Source organism: Mustela erminea, chromosome 8 (assembly GCF_009829155.1).
Source record: "Mustela erminea isolate mMusErm1 chromosome 8, mMusErm1.Pri, whole genome shotgun sequence".
NCBI classification, from domain to species: Eukaryota; Metazoa; Chordata; class Mammalia; order Carnivora; family Mustelidae; genus Mustela; species Mustela erminea.
The window spans coordinates 56,263,619-56,279,303 of NC_045621.1; the positions used below are offsets into that span (position 1 = coordinate 56,263,619).

Here is a 15,685-nt window from a genome sequence, read left to right on the forward strand (position 1 = left end):
GGATTCTCTCTGCCCCCCCTGACCACGTGCTCCCTCTCTTTCAAATAAATAAATCTTTAAAAAAAAAAAATGGTAACAGAGTATTATAGGTAGCAAATAAAATTCTGCTAAATGAAAAGCAGAGAATTTATGGCAATAACGAAGGGAATGAAAAGAAGAATCTTTTTTCCAAGTACGTTGTGGTAATAATCCAAGAAAGGAAAACATGATGATGCAAAAGGGAAATGTGAGTAATATGAAGCAACTACAGGAAAACAAAAGGAATTATATCCATCTAATGAAACCCCAGGCTGGAGTATGAGAGAGCAGAAAGGTGAGTGTCCTGGGATTGACCCCCAGAACTACCTCTGCCAAGATCTCGTTGAGATATCTCTCAAATATGATTTGATTTGATGATGGGTTCGGCAATAAATACTAGGCACATGGAACAAAGAAGTTTTGCAAAGGCAAAAATCTTACTGTCAATTATTTCTTTCTCTTTCCAGTTAGCCATAATATTTCTGCTCCCAGTATTAGATTTGCATACCTAGGAAATCTTGTTTTTTCTGAAATGTATTAGGGCTAGTAATATTTGGGGCACCTAAATGGCTCAGTCTGCCTTCAGCTCAGATCCTGATCCTAGGGTCCTAGGATTGATCCCCACATCGGGCTCCCTGCTCAGCGGGAGCTTGCTTCTCCTTCTCCCTCTGCCCCTTCCGATGACCATGCTCTCTCTGTGTCTCTCTCTCAAACAAATAAAAATATATTTTTTAAAAAGGCTAGTAATATTTGATACGGCTTTTAATGTAATTTCATCAACTATGAATGAAATTACAATGAACAAAAAACAATGAAATGGGTGCAAAAGAAAGTTTACTTCAAGTTATTGTTAATTAGGTAAGACAAGCAGACAAGCATACATATTGACAGAAGACTTCATAACAATATACTCTGCACCCAGAAGGCTTTGTAGGAATCTGATATGAAACTTATATTTCATAAGTGTGGGTTCAGTAAAGACACAATAATTTCCACTTAGGGATCCATCAAATAAAAAGTACAAATTCCCCCTCCCCATTAACAGACTTTTTTTTTTTAAGTCACAAAATGTGAAGCTTTTGGGTTATTAAATGTTTACACTTATATGTATATATGTGTGTATATATACCTTTGTAATGATTTCCCATTTTAACTGTCTTGACTAAATGAATTATCTGTCACCTCCAACTACATTGGGTAAGAAGTTTCTGTTACTGTAAATTTGGCAAACAGTGGCTAGAAGTCATTTTCAAAAATTTTAATTCCATACTAGAAATATAGTTAAGATGGTTAACATACTTTTCCTTCTTCCTTAAATAAGAGTCTTTTTCCTGACACTTAGAATCATCTAACAAAATCAGTTAGGTATATCCTACATATTAGTTTTATAACTGTAACATAGTTGCTTATTCCATTTTTAAGCAGATTTTTTTTCTTTCTCTCTTTAAAATGAATAAATACATATTTTAAAAAATAATAAATGACAGGGACATTTTTGTTAATTGTGACTTGTTTGCTGCCTGAATGCATACTTAAAAATAATCTTTTCAGAGTATCTAGTTGGCTCCGTCAAGTAAACATCTGCCTTTGGCTGAGGTCATGAGCTCTTGGTCCTGGGGTGGAGCCCTGAGTTGGGCTATCTGCTCAGCAGGTAGCCTGCTTCTCCTTCTCATTCTCCGTGCTCTCTCTCAAATAAATAAATAAATAAATAAATAAATAAATAAAGCTTTTCAAAAATAATCTTTTCAACATTATTGGCCTAAATAAGTGACTTTCTTCCTTGCATGCCTATGTATTCCATATTTTCAGCAAAAGTCACTTTTATATTGTTCACTCAGAAATTTTTGAAGTATTAGTAAATATGTTAAATGTATTTAGTAGGTTATTTTATGTGTGGTAAAGATGCAGATTGTTTTTATGATAACATATTTCACAATTACAGCTTTAATATTAAATATCATATTAATGTTAAAAACCCATTGTCAATTATTAATTAATCAATGACCTAGAGTTTGTGATAATTATAATATGATTAGAAGTTTACATCTGGGGGCGCCTGGGTGGCTCAGTGGGTTAAGCCGCTGCCTTTGGCTCAGGTCATGATCTCAGGGTCCTGGGATCGAGTCCCGCATCAGGCTCTCTGCTCAGCAGGGAGCCTGCTTCCTCCTCTCTCTCTCTGCCTGCCTCTCTGCCTACTTGTAATCTCTCTCTGTCAAATAAATAAATAAAATTAAAAAAAAAAAAAAGAAGTTTACATCTGGCACTGTAAAAAAGGATTTATTAGGATGAAGACTAACAGTTATTACTACCTTGAAAATATCTGCTTTCATTTTGTGACCCAAATAATTTTGTTTTTTCATGTGTGAAAGGTTCTGGGAGATAAATATATATATCCATATGTACATATGTATATATACATATCCATATGTGTACATATTCATATGTGATATATATATATATATATATATATATACACACACACACATATATATGTGTATATATATGTGTATCTGCTGAGTGGAAGTAATTAAATCACCTAATTCTACAATAACCCAGAAGTTTTCTTGCAAATTGTTGCTAAGTTTGTTATAAAGCTACTTAAAACCATGCCTGAATGGCTCAGTGGGTTAAGTGTCGGACTCTCGATTTCAGCTCACGTCATGATTTCAGGTTCATGAGATAGCCCAAGATGGGCTCTACGCTGGGTGTGTAGCCTGCTTAAGATTCCCTCTGCTCTTCCCTGCTTGTGCACTCTCTCTTTAAAAAAAAAAAAAAAAAAGTGTTAGCTAATCTTTAATTGAACTAGTTCATCAACTTCAAGCTTATAAATTTTTCTTACTTAAAAAAAAATTAAGTGAGATCACTAATTATTCTCACTGCTATGTATCCAAATATGACTGGTATATATGAATTGGTCATTTTGAACATTAAAAACTTAATCACATATCATAAAGATAATGAAAAATGTACTGAAAAATTAAAATTATTCCACATAAAATAGACTGGCATAATATAAACCCTAAAACTAAATAATATAAATTAATGTATAAAAGCTTGAGTTTAGAGGGGATGTGCTAAATGGGTGGTGGTGGGTGTTAAGGAGGGCACTTGTGATGAGCACTGGGTGTTAAATAAATGTGATGAATCACTAAATTCCATCCTGGAAATTAATATTAGATTATGTGTTAACTAAAATTTAAATAGAACTTGAAATAGTAGCGGAAAAAATCTTGATTATAGATGTTCAGTTAAAATTTTGATCCTACAATGTTTACATGTTAAAGTTCATTATTAAGAAAAGATAGCATCCCTCTTCTCCTTCAACTGCATTATCCACAATGCCAGTAGGGATACCTTTTTAAAACTGAAATCTGACTCAATCTTATCATGTTCCTCTCTTCCTTTCAAAAACATAACTTTAAAAAAGCCCACGTTAGTGATGCCTCATTATCTCCAAGTATCTTCATCACTTGTTAGCCTGATCCTCCAACTTTATTTGCTAGCCTATATTTTACCATTTTGCCCAAGTGAACATACTTCAATTCTTCAAAAATTTACTAAGATTTCAACTTGTTTAATCACTAATATTTATCGACTATGATTATATTACCAATTTTAAGGTCCAGTGCTGTGTTGTAAACATGTAACTTTTAGATGATAAAATGCAGTCTTTGCCCTCAGGGTATAACAATATGTTGACTTTCTCCCTAAAATATTACTCATCTCCTCAGAGCTACCTCTTTACATTAAATCTGTTTCTTCTGATATACTTCTCATATTTTATTTAATTATTTACATGACTGTTTCCCCCTGCTAGCCTATGAACAGAGAAAAAAGTGTTATGCATCTCTACACCCGCAGCACCCAGTCAAATGAATTACCAACAGTAGCTGTTCAATGCTGCAGTGAATGGTATGCAGTATAGAATGATCCAAAAAAAATTTTTTTTCAGTAAAAGAAAAATAGTTTTGATAACTACAGCTTGTCATTATATAAACATACTTAAATAAGCTTTAATTTTAATCTACAGTATAAAAATTTTAGATATAGCCATGAATTAATTATGAGTCATCTTAAGAAATGACAACTCCAAAACAGAGAGACAATACTAAAAAAGATGGCTGGCAAAAATGGCTACCACTAATCACCCATTCAAAAAGAAAACAAGTAAAAGTTCCTTGAAAATAGGGGCACCTGGGTGGCTCATCAGTTGAATATCCGACTCTTGATTTTTGGCTCAGGTTGTGAGATCAAGCCCTAAATCAGGGTCCACGCTCAGCATGGAGTCTGCTTGAGGATTACCTCTTTGACCTTCCCTCTGCCCCACTCTTATGTTCATTCTATCTCTTGCTCTCAAATACACACACACACATACATACATACATACATAATAAAACCTTAAAAAAAAAAGTTCTTCAAAAACAACCAAAAAAACCCCCAATGTTTACAATGTAAACATTGTAGGATCAAAACAACAACAAAAAAACCATACTTTGGTGCTCCACTGCATTCACAGAGTGTGCTTTTACAGGTTGAAAGTTTACAGCAACCCTACCTTGAGCAAGTTATTGGTACCATTTTTCCAACAACATTTGCTCACTTTGTATCTCTGTGTCACATTTTGGTAATTCTTGGAATATTTCAATTTTTCTTTTTGAGGAAGGACATAAACCAATTTTATTGTTCCCCATTATGTTATACAAAAAAATTGGAATAACAGATTTGTAGAGAATAAATTAATAGTAAATAAGACGGCAACGGTAGTAATTTAAATGTGAATAATTTTCCAAGCTATTACAATGAAAACCACCCCAAAACATGTGTGTGTCTGGCTTCAGAGTAGGTGTGTTCCATGACCAAAGCAAAACCTGCCATTGATTTAAAATGTTCAATGTCTTATATGCTCAACTGGCTCTTGACAAAACCTTTTGAGATCTCCAAGAAAAGTAATTTTCCTGATGCTTCAGGGCTGTGCTGAGCTCCACTAACTCATCTGCTAAAGTGTTATCCACCCCTCAGCCTGCCAGGAAATCCAGCAGGGGGTCATAGAGAGTCCAAGCCAAGGGATCGGTGTTGAGTGTCCTTCCCCTCAGGCTCGCCAATGGACTAAAAGGTCATTTCCCTGGAGAAAGTATCACTCTTGTCCTCCTCTTCTTGTCTAAGCTCATCTTCTAGACAGTAGGGACAGTCTAGCAATAGGGTCTTCTTGCCACATTCTTTATAACTTCAACCATGAAACTGGGAATGGATGTCAATTCAGGCTCCTGTTCTTAAACCCTCTGCCCTTGGGAGGGCTCCTCTTCCCTATCAAATGTTGCCAGGATGTTATTGTTAATGTTGAGAGTAACAATGAATGAACTTTTCTCTAGGAACTTTCCCCACTACTTCGGTTCTGTCCCCTTCACTTCCAGCTCCCAACTTCCCAGTATCTTGGGGAAGGACTTCTGCTTCTGCTTCTTCTCTTCCTCCTTAATTTCATCACTCAGTAATTCAACCAAAGCTCTGTCCCCTGGGTATATAGCATGCTGCAGCTGCAGCCCCAGGATGCTCGAGAGCACAGGTGGCTCAGCTGATCCATCCCATTTGCAGTCAGAGAAGCCCTAAGTGCCCCACAAAAGGCCCACTCCCACTTCGGGCTGCTGCAGAGGCTGAGGCAGCAGAGTTTGGACTGGCTGCAGAATCCCGCAACAGGGAAGCCCAGTGCATGGGGCACTGGGCACAGCAGAGACAGTACTGGGTCTGCAGGCATGAGTAAGCATGCAGGTTGACCTAGGTGGAAGATCCTAACCAGTGCCCCCTGGAAGTGTTTATTTCAAACTTTTTCATTATTATTGTATTTATTATGGTGATCTGTGTGATCAGTGATCTCTGATATTACTATTTAAATTGTTTTGGGGTACCATGAACCATGCCCATATAAGATGATGAACTTAATAAAGTTATAGGATAATAATGTTGCGTGTATTCTGAGTGTACCACTGATGGATCTCTCTCCCTTATCTTGGCCCTCCCTATTCCCCAAGAGCTCTGATGAAGATGTCCAAGGAGATAAATGTTGTTTTCATGTCTGGTAATACAACATCCATTCTGTAGCCCATGGATGGAGGAGTAATTCTGATTTTCCAGTCTTATTACATAAGAAATACATTTTGTAAGGTTATCGCTGCCAGATAGTGATTCCTCTGATGGATCTGGGCAAAGGAAATAGAAAACCTTTGGACATGACTCACCATTCTAGAACCCTTGTGATTCATAGAAAGAGGTCAAAATATCAACATTAACAGGAGTCTGGAAGAAGCTGATTCCAACACTCATGGATGAACTTTGAAGGGTTGGCTCAAGACTTTAGTAAAGGAAGGAAATGCAGATGTGGTAGAAATAGCAAAGCAAGAGAACTGCAATTAGAAGTGGAGTCTTAATATGTTACTGAACTACTGCAATCTCATGATAAAACCTTAATGGATGAGGAGTTACTTCTTATAGCTATACAAAGAAAGTGGTTTCTTGAGATGGAATGTTCTTCTGGTGAAGATGATGTGAAGACTACTGAAATGACAACAAAGGGCTCAGAATATTACATAAACATAGTTGATAAAGCAGTGGCAGGGTTTGGGGTTTTTTAAAGATTTTTATTTATTTATTTGGCAGAGAGAGAGGGACAGAAAGCATCAGGCAGCGGGAAAAGCAGGCTCTCTGCCAAGCACAGAGCCAGATGTGGGGCTTGATCCCAGGGCCCAGGGATCATGATCTCAGCCAAAGGCAGCTGCTTAACCAACTGAGCCGCTCATACACCCCAAGCAGTGGCAGGATTTGAGAGGACTGACTCCAGCTTTAAAAGCAGTTCCACTGTGGAGACTATTATGCAACCATAAAAAATGCTGAGATGATGCCATGTGAGACAACACGGATAAACCAAAAGTGTTATGCTAAGTGAAATAAGTCAGACTGTGGAAGACAAATGTCATATGATTTCACTCATAAGTAGAATCTAAAAACAAAAACAAATGAAGGAATGAAGAACACAACTGGATCTATAAATACAGAGAGGAAACTGATGGTTGCCATAGAGGATGGGAGAGGGGGTTTGAGCAAATCAGGTGAAGGGGAATGGGAGATACAGCCTTCCAGTTATGGAATGAATAAGTCACAGGAATAAAAGGCACAACATAACGAACATAGTCAATGATATTGTTACAGCATAATATGTAAACTTATCGAACACTAAGTTGTATACCTGAAACTAATATAATATTGTATATCAACTATAGTCAAATAAAATAAAAAAGATATGTACATTGTTTTAGACATAATGGTATTATTACTCACTAAACAGACTATGGTATAGGGTAAACATAACTTTTATACACATTGGGAAACCAAAAAATTCATTTGACTCACTTTATTGCAATATTCACGTTATTGTTGTGGTCCTGAACAGAACACACAATATCTTTGACGTATGCCTGTAGGTTTAATATAGGAATTTAAAATTTTTAAGGAAGCAACCAGAGGAAAGCAGCTTAAATTTGGGTTTCTAAGGCAAAAAATACTTAAAAATGTGCTATGTCTTAATTGTAAAAAAGGGGGAAAAACATTGAAGGAAGCAAACTTCTAGCAATCTTGAATAGTTCATCTATTTACAAGGTGAACTTTGTCAGATTTACCTACTTTTCAAGAAAAAATTAAAAATGCAAAGAGGGGCACCTGGCTTGCTCAGTTAGTAGAGCATGTGACTCTTGATCTCAGGGTTTTGAGTTCAGGCCCCACAACAGGCAAAGAAATTACTTAACAAAAACTATGTTTTTTAATTAGTCTAATATTATTTAAATGCAAAAAGGTACCTTTTGGAAGTTTCTAAATACCTTTAAAAGTAACATTTTACATTTTACAACTTTAAAACATTTCTTAACAAGATAAACAAGTAATAGTCTGATTACATATAATATTTTTAATACCTTTTCAGAATTTAAGATCCATATCTCTTTTTCCGGATTCACTTAAGTAGTATGTGTGGAAACATACTGACTATAGTAGGCTTGCATCGCATAATATCACATCTCATTCTCTAGAAAACCTATGGTTTTGTTATTTTAAAACCTATAACTGAAAAGTATATTATAAACATCTAAAGATGTAACAGGAAAGCATATTATAGACCTCTAAAGGTATAACATCACAGAAGAGATAGTAGTCTAACCATTTACAAGAATGAAAAGCTCTTTTCCGAGCTGTTAGAAAGGTTCTTTCCTAACAGTTTTCTAGGCAAAAGAACAAGTCTGAAGCAAATGAGAGTTAAGTTTCAGGTTTTTTTTCTCCTGCTCAACAGTCCTTACATTGCTTATTTTTAAAACAGGAGTTGTAAATGAAATACAACTACTACAGGTGAAGAGTTAGAATCCTCATTAATTTCAGATGCTGGCTGTCTTGCCAATTTTCCTAGTCCACTTCTGTTTCTATGGTAACAAAGGTAGAATCAGGAAGCAGAAGCAAATATTTTAAGATAACAGTTATAGAGGGATAGTCAAGTACTGAATGGTAACATATGAAAAGGAAGAATGGAATCACAATTCATATGATTTTAAAGATACTTCCAGTCCATTATTTTTTCCTTGTTTTCACGGAAAAGTATTTACATTTTCATTATAACTTCTAAAAATTTTGATTCCACTCCCACTTTGGGTGGCCAAAAAACAAAACTAAGCAAAACTCTAAAATCACCAAATGTCCACATTTACCTTCCATCACAAAATTCACAGTACTAGAATTAAGGCTTTAAAATATGACAGCAGGGGCGCCTGGGTGGCTCAGTGGGTTAAAGCCTCTGCCTTTGGCTCAGGTCATGATCCCAGAATCCTGGGATCGAGCCCCGCGTCAGGCTCCCTCCTCCGCAGGAAGCCTGCTTCCTCCCCTCTCTCTCTCTGCCTGCCTCTCTGCCTACTTGTGATTCCGCTCTCTCCGTCAAATAAATAAAATCTTTAAAAATAAATAAATAAATAAATAAAAAATAAAATGAAATAAAATATGACAGCATATCTTATGATTCATTTTAAGCAAAGCAGCTACCTTTAAGAATGAAAATAAACCTTCTATTAATACTGGTATTAAACTTTCATATATATATATATATAAATACACACACACACACACACACACACACACAATACCAATGAAACACTATGTGTCTGGAATACAAATTTCTTTTTTTTTTTTTTTAAGATTTTATTTATTTATTTGACAGATCACAAGTAGGCAGAGAGGCAGGCAGAGAGAGAGGGGGAAGCATGCTCCCTGCTGAGCAGAGAGCCTGATGCGGGGCTCAATCCCAGGACCCTGGGATCATGACCTGAGCAGAAGGCAGAGGCTTTAACCCACTGAGCCACACAGGCACCCCTGGAACACAAATTCCTTCAGCAAAGTTTCTAAATATTTCTGGGGTCATCTTAAGTTTGTTAGTATCCTAAATCATTACTTTGTTAGATCGTCTGAACTGTTTATTCTTTGCCAAGTTGCTTTATATTCAAAATATTCGTCGTCTTCTCTCAAAACATTGTTACTTCAAAGAGTCTGTGTTTCTGTGTTTGCTTTCTGTGTCTGTCTCTGTCTCTCTCATTACTCTGGGGGAAGGAAGCTGCCATGTCAGAAGGAGCACTATGGAAATGATCACGTGACAAAGAACTGAGGCCTCCTACCAATAGCCAATAAGGAACTGTCAATAATAACCTAAGCTTGGCATCAGATCCTCCAGCCCCAGCTGAGTTTTGAGATGACTGCTGTCCCAACTGGAAGCTTGAAAACCACCTCAAGAGAGACTGTGAGTTAAAACCACCTAAGCCAATCCCATTTTCCTGACCCACAGAAACTAAAGCACAAAGATTAGTGGAAAAAGCACGTCAGAAAATGATACGTACAGTATACTGCTATATAAGGATTTAAAACATGCTAAATAATGCTGATAAACTTGAGCATTTTTGCTAAATTAGACAATCAATAAGGTATCTTATTCACCTTTTTATTACTTCCTACCTTAACTTGGAGAGTTCCTTGCCTAGAACAAACACTTAAGAAGTAAATGATGAAGTAAAGCATTAAGATGTGATGTAGTTTGGACAAAACTCATATCTAATGTGCTTGCTCTTACTGTTAAGGGAAACAAAAATGTAAGCCCCTACCTCTATGTGACAACTAAAATAATAAAATGAAAATAAATGTTCATTTATAAAATACATGATGTGCTAACCTGTAAACATCAGAAAACAAAGAGTATGCCCAAAATCTACATTTCAACCACTGTTTTCCACAGTGAACATACAAACTTTGGCCAAATTTTTCCATCTTTATCTACGGACAATCTGGAATGTATGTCTGTTTAGTTCTATGCATCCAAATATTAATCCTCTTATAAGAAAGGTCCTGAGGGGTGCCTGGGTAGCTCAGTCAGTTGAATGTCCCAGACTCTTGATTTCAGCTTGGGCTGTGATCTCAGGGTCATGACATCCAGAAAATAATCACCCATAAACCTCACAGTAAGACCAGGTTTTTGGGGTGGAGGGGATCAAGAAAAATCTTTAAAATTACTATGAGCATATCCCTCCAAAAATCTTAGTAAAAATAATTTCTTTTAAACAATTCAAATACAAATATAATTCCCCAGTAAACAGAAACATATGATTATCTGTAATAATTAAGAATATACAAATTAGGAATCCCTGGGTGGCTCAGTTGGTTAAACATCTGCCTTTGGCTCAGGTCATGATCCTGGGGTCTTGGGATCCTTGGGGTCTTCTCCCTCTGCCCCTCCCCTCACTCTCTCTCTCTCTCTCTTGAATAAATAAAATCTTAAATATATATATATGCATATTAAAATAAAATTATTCCCATTAAGAATACAATAAAAAAAGGGGCACCTGGGTGGCTCAGTGGGTTAAAGCCTTTGCCTTCGGCTCAGGTCATGATCCCAGGGTTCTGGAATCGAGCCCTGCAACGGGCTCTTTGCTCAGTGGGGAGCCTGCTTCCCTTCCTCTCTCTCTGCCTGCCTCTCTGCCTGTCTGTGATCTCTGTCTCTCAAATAAATAAATAAAATCTTAAAAAAAAAAAAAAAAAGAATACATTAAAAAATTTCTCAAAGTCCACGGGATGGAGTGTAAGATAGTACAACTTCTCCTGAGGAACATTTCATGAGCATATGAAAAGAGCCTTAAACAAAAATAAAACAGCATTCATTCACATAATCCCTCCCAAAAAAATCCACCCAAAAGACCCCAAACTGGTATAAGAACGCCATCATCAAAAAAGTCAGGGAAAATGCCAACACTATAACAAGACTCTGACTCCATACACATATGTCCCAAGAGCATAAGGGGCAGATTTTAAGAAATAAGAATATTCTGAAATGTCCCAACCCACAACTTGTAGAACTGAAGTTTAGGAACATGGAAGGCCTATAAGAGAAGTGGGAATCAGAGCTTGGCTCTTGTGTTCACACTGAAGAAAGACATCAAGGGGCCTTTAGGCCTCATTGTTTTAATTTTCCTCAACCTGTCATTACGGTTGAAAAGGAGCCAGCTTTATAAGTGATGATCAAATTTGACTAAGCAGACACAAGTACTGACTCACCATACCAAACTCATAATCCACAGTATTAGAGTAGCAATTCTCCCCCTACTAATATCCCCCATCCACAGGTATGTCAGGCTCTCCCTGAAACAGGGGAACTGCTAAAATCAAAGGTTGACCTTCAGATATAGGATTACAGGTACACCCACAACACAAATCTCAAGAGATTCACCAAAAAAGTTCTAGGAGAAAACAAACTGTATTTCCTGTTGTCTAGTTCATCTTGTTGCTTATCCCAAATATTGAAAACCATCAACATCTAAACCTTTGTCTAGCACAAATTGTAAAATGAAAAGTAGTCGTGCCTGGGTGGCTAAGTTGGTTAAGCATTTGTCTTTGGCTCAGGTCATGATCCCAGGGTCCTGGGATCAAGCCCCACATTGGGCTCCCTGCTCAGCGAGGAGTCTGCTCCTCCCTCTGCCTGCTACTCCCCCTGCTTGGGCTCTCTCTGTCAAATAAATAAATAAAATCTTTAAAAGACAAAACAAAACACTAAGGTAAATAGAGAAAGCGATCAAGAACTACCAAGTTGCCCATGTATTTAAGTAAATTTCAATCTCCTTTCTGAATATGTTAAAGTCTTAATAGAAATCAATGAATACTTGCTTAACCTGATTCTCAAAAACACATCTAACAAACCAAAATGAGTATCACAGACGATGAAGTATTTGAAGCATTTCAAAAATCAGAAAAAAATAACGGTATGCTCAGTGTTAATACTAGGCAACTAATTCTTTACGCCAAAGAATAAAGTTGTAAATATTAGAAGTGTGGCAACAAAATTATCTCATGATTACATATACAGAAAATCCTAGAGAATCAACTGATAAATTATTAGGAAAAAATAAGAAAGTTGAGTAATTCAATCAATAGCCAGTAAGAATTATGCCACAATGTTTCAGGAGAAATTGAATGTCTTATGGGGAAAAAAAGCTGAGAGTTCACACTTCACCTCTCACTTAAGTAGATTCCACCTACGATAAAAATTCAAGAGTAAAGATAAAAATTCAAAGTAAACCTTAGAGCCATATACAAAAAGAATGCAACACTGGTCTTCTAAATACCTGTATTTTTTCCTATTTTGAAAATAACAATATGGGGGTAGGATTCCAAAATAAATATCAGAAAAGGGAAGAAAGAAGGGAAAGAGAGAAGGAAAAAAAAGAAAATAGTGATTTGCTAGACCTTGCTCATAGAAGTTCACAAGAGTCAATTGTTAAAATTTTTAGGAATTTTGCAACCCAGTTGTTAAACATAGTCATCTCTAAAAATTAAATTATATAGGGATGACTGTGTGGCTCAGTCAGTTGAGTGTCTGACTCTTGGTTTCAGTTTAGGTCATGATCTCAGGGTTGTGGGATGGAGCCAGCGTAGGGCTCCATGCTCAGCAGGAAGTCTGTTTGGGATTCTCTCTTCCTCTCCATCAGTCCCTCTCCCACTCTCACTCCCACTCCCACTCCCACTCCCTCTTTAAAATAAACACATAGGGTCACCTGTGTGGCTCAGTCCGTTAAGCATCTGCCTTCAGCTTAGGTCATGACCTCAGGGTCCTGGGATCAAGCCCTGCCTTGGGCTCCCTACTCAAACAGGGAGCCTTCTTCTCCCTCTCCCTTTGTGGCTCCCCCTGCTTGTGCTCTCTTGCTCTCTGTCAAATAAATTGAATAAAATCTTTTAAAAAAATAAAATAAAATACACAAATCTTTTAAAAAAATTAATTGTATAAACTTAACAATCAATAAATTATATTAAAAATAAGGCAATAAACACTCAAAATTTATCACTTTCTAATTATTTTACCACATTTTATTATTCTTTGAGCTGTAGAGGTTATTTACATCTATTGTATCAGCTTGGTACAGATACTGTATAATAATTGTGTGTCTACACTTCCAATTCTGTTCAGTGGTATTAAATTGTTGGAATGAAATAGGCCGTGTCAGGAGTATTTACACCAGGGAAAAGAGCACACACTATAAATCAAGACTCCCTCCGCCAACACACAAACCAGTTGTTAATATTTACCAGAATACCACTGCATAAATGTAAACCATTCATTATGGTTTGACCCAACAATTCAATCTCCTGGAATGTTTCCTAATGAAATAAATTACAATATGCACAAAGGCTTAGTGATGTTTGATGTTATATTATTTCATTATATATTATATGTAACCAAACAGTTTAAATGCCCTAAACTTAGGTAGTTGAATAAATTATACTGTTTGAAAATATTTAATGACATAAGAAAATGCCTCCTGATATAATCCAAAAAAAGAACTAATAAAGTAAAAAAGAATGAAAAAGTACAAGAACCTAATCTTTTTTTTTAAGATTTTATTTATTTGTCAGAGAGAGAGAGGGAGAGAGAGAGAGCACAGTCAGAATGGCAGGCAGAGGCAGAGGGAGAGGGAGAAGCAGGCTCCCCATCGAGCAAGGAGCCCAATGTGGGACTCGATCCCAGGATGCTGGGATCGTGACCTGAGCCGAAGGCAGATGCTCAACCAACTGAGCCACGCAGGCGTCCCTACAAGTACCTATTTTGTAAAAAAAGAAAACAAAACGCATGAATACTTACATAGAAAAAAAGATCAGAAACTAAAACTTTGTTTTATGAAAAACCAGCAAAGAGGCTATTGAAGAAATTTTTTTATTTCTTTTATTTTTTTTTAAGATTTTATTTATTTGACAGAGAGAGATCACAAATAGGCAGAGAGGCAGGCAGAGAGAAAGGGGGAAGCAGGCTCCCCGCTGAGCAGAGAGCCCGATGTGGGGCTCGATCCCAGAACCCTGAGACCATGACCTGAGCCGAAGGCAGAGGCTCAACCCACTGAGCCACCCAGGTGCCCCTTGAAGAAATTTTTTAAAAAGATTTATTTATTTATTTAAGAAAGAGAACCTGCATGAGTTGGGGGGGGGGGCAGAAAGAGAGGGAGGAGGAGAATCTCAAGCAGACACCTTGCTGAGCACAGAGCCTGACAGGGGCTCAATCTCATGACCATAAAATCAAGACCTGAGCCAAAATCAAGAGTTAAATCAGACATTTAACCAATTAAGGCACCCAGATACCCCTCTACTTGAAGAATTTCTGGTATTTGAAACTTGAACTCTGATATTTCTTTCCACCAAGGCTCCAATATGACTGCTATAAACATCCACACCCTCTCGTTCCCTCTAAATATAGAGTTACCCCTCCTTCTAGCTGATGTCAATCAATCTAACATGGGTCTGAAACCCATGTCATCCCACTTCTCAAAGAATTTCTAAATTATGTTCCCTGACCCTATATCATCATTCTCATCATCAAGAAAGTTACCTTCAAGCCCATATTTTTTTCCTAGAAACTTGCCAATTTCTTTTCATTTCCCTTAAAAACAACAATAACAATATCCAAACTCCATGTTCCTATCTCTTTAGCTTTAGTCTAAACCACTTCACTGAAACTATTATTGCCAAAGTCACCAATGTGCTTTTTTGCTTAATTTAATAGGATTTTTTATTTGTTCTTACTTGATAGCACAAAACCATTTCACTTTATGCCAGCTCCCCTCAGTTTTGTTTTTAGAGAGGAGGTTTATGAAACTAACTTGCCATTTTTTCAATTATGAAGACTTTCATTTCATTAAATAAACTTCAATATAAAATAAAACAAAAATGCAAGTAATAAAATTTTGGACATTTGACATTTTTATCTTAATATTTTCTGTACTTTTCAAAACATTTGATATTTTTTAGTCAAAAATACACCTCTAATTTTAAAACAAATCTTGTTGTACATCTAAAACTAACATAATGTTTTATGTCATTTGTACCCTGTTTTCTTAAATATTAGAAAACAAACAACAAAATTAATATAAAGAAAAAAGGAAAGGACAATGAATATGATCAGCTGTAAGAAAGAATAATTGGCAAGTTGTAGAGTAACATGTACAATTTACTTTTATCATAAACAAACATATGGCACAAATATAAGATAATATAAGAATTTATTCTCTAAAGGTTCAAGTTGTATTCTCAAATAGTGATAATTCAGGCAGCTAATGAATATAATAGAATT

At 36.3% G+C, this 15,685-nt stretch overlaps 1 protein-coding gene and 1 pseudogene across 3 annotated transcripts in view; both read right to left on the reverse strand.

Moving 5' to 3' along the window:
* BAZ2B (bromodomain adjacent to zinc finger domain 2B) overlaps positions 1–15,685 on the reverse strand; it is a 314,188-nt gene that overhangs the window by 283,252 nt on the left and 15,251 nt on the right. The window lies entirely within an intron of this gene.
* On the reverse strand, positions 4,412–6,554 carry LOC116597670 (annotated as a pseudogene).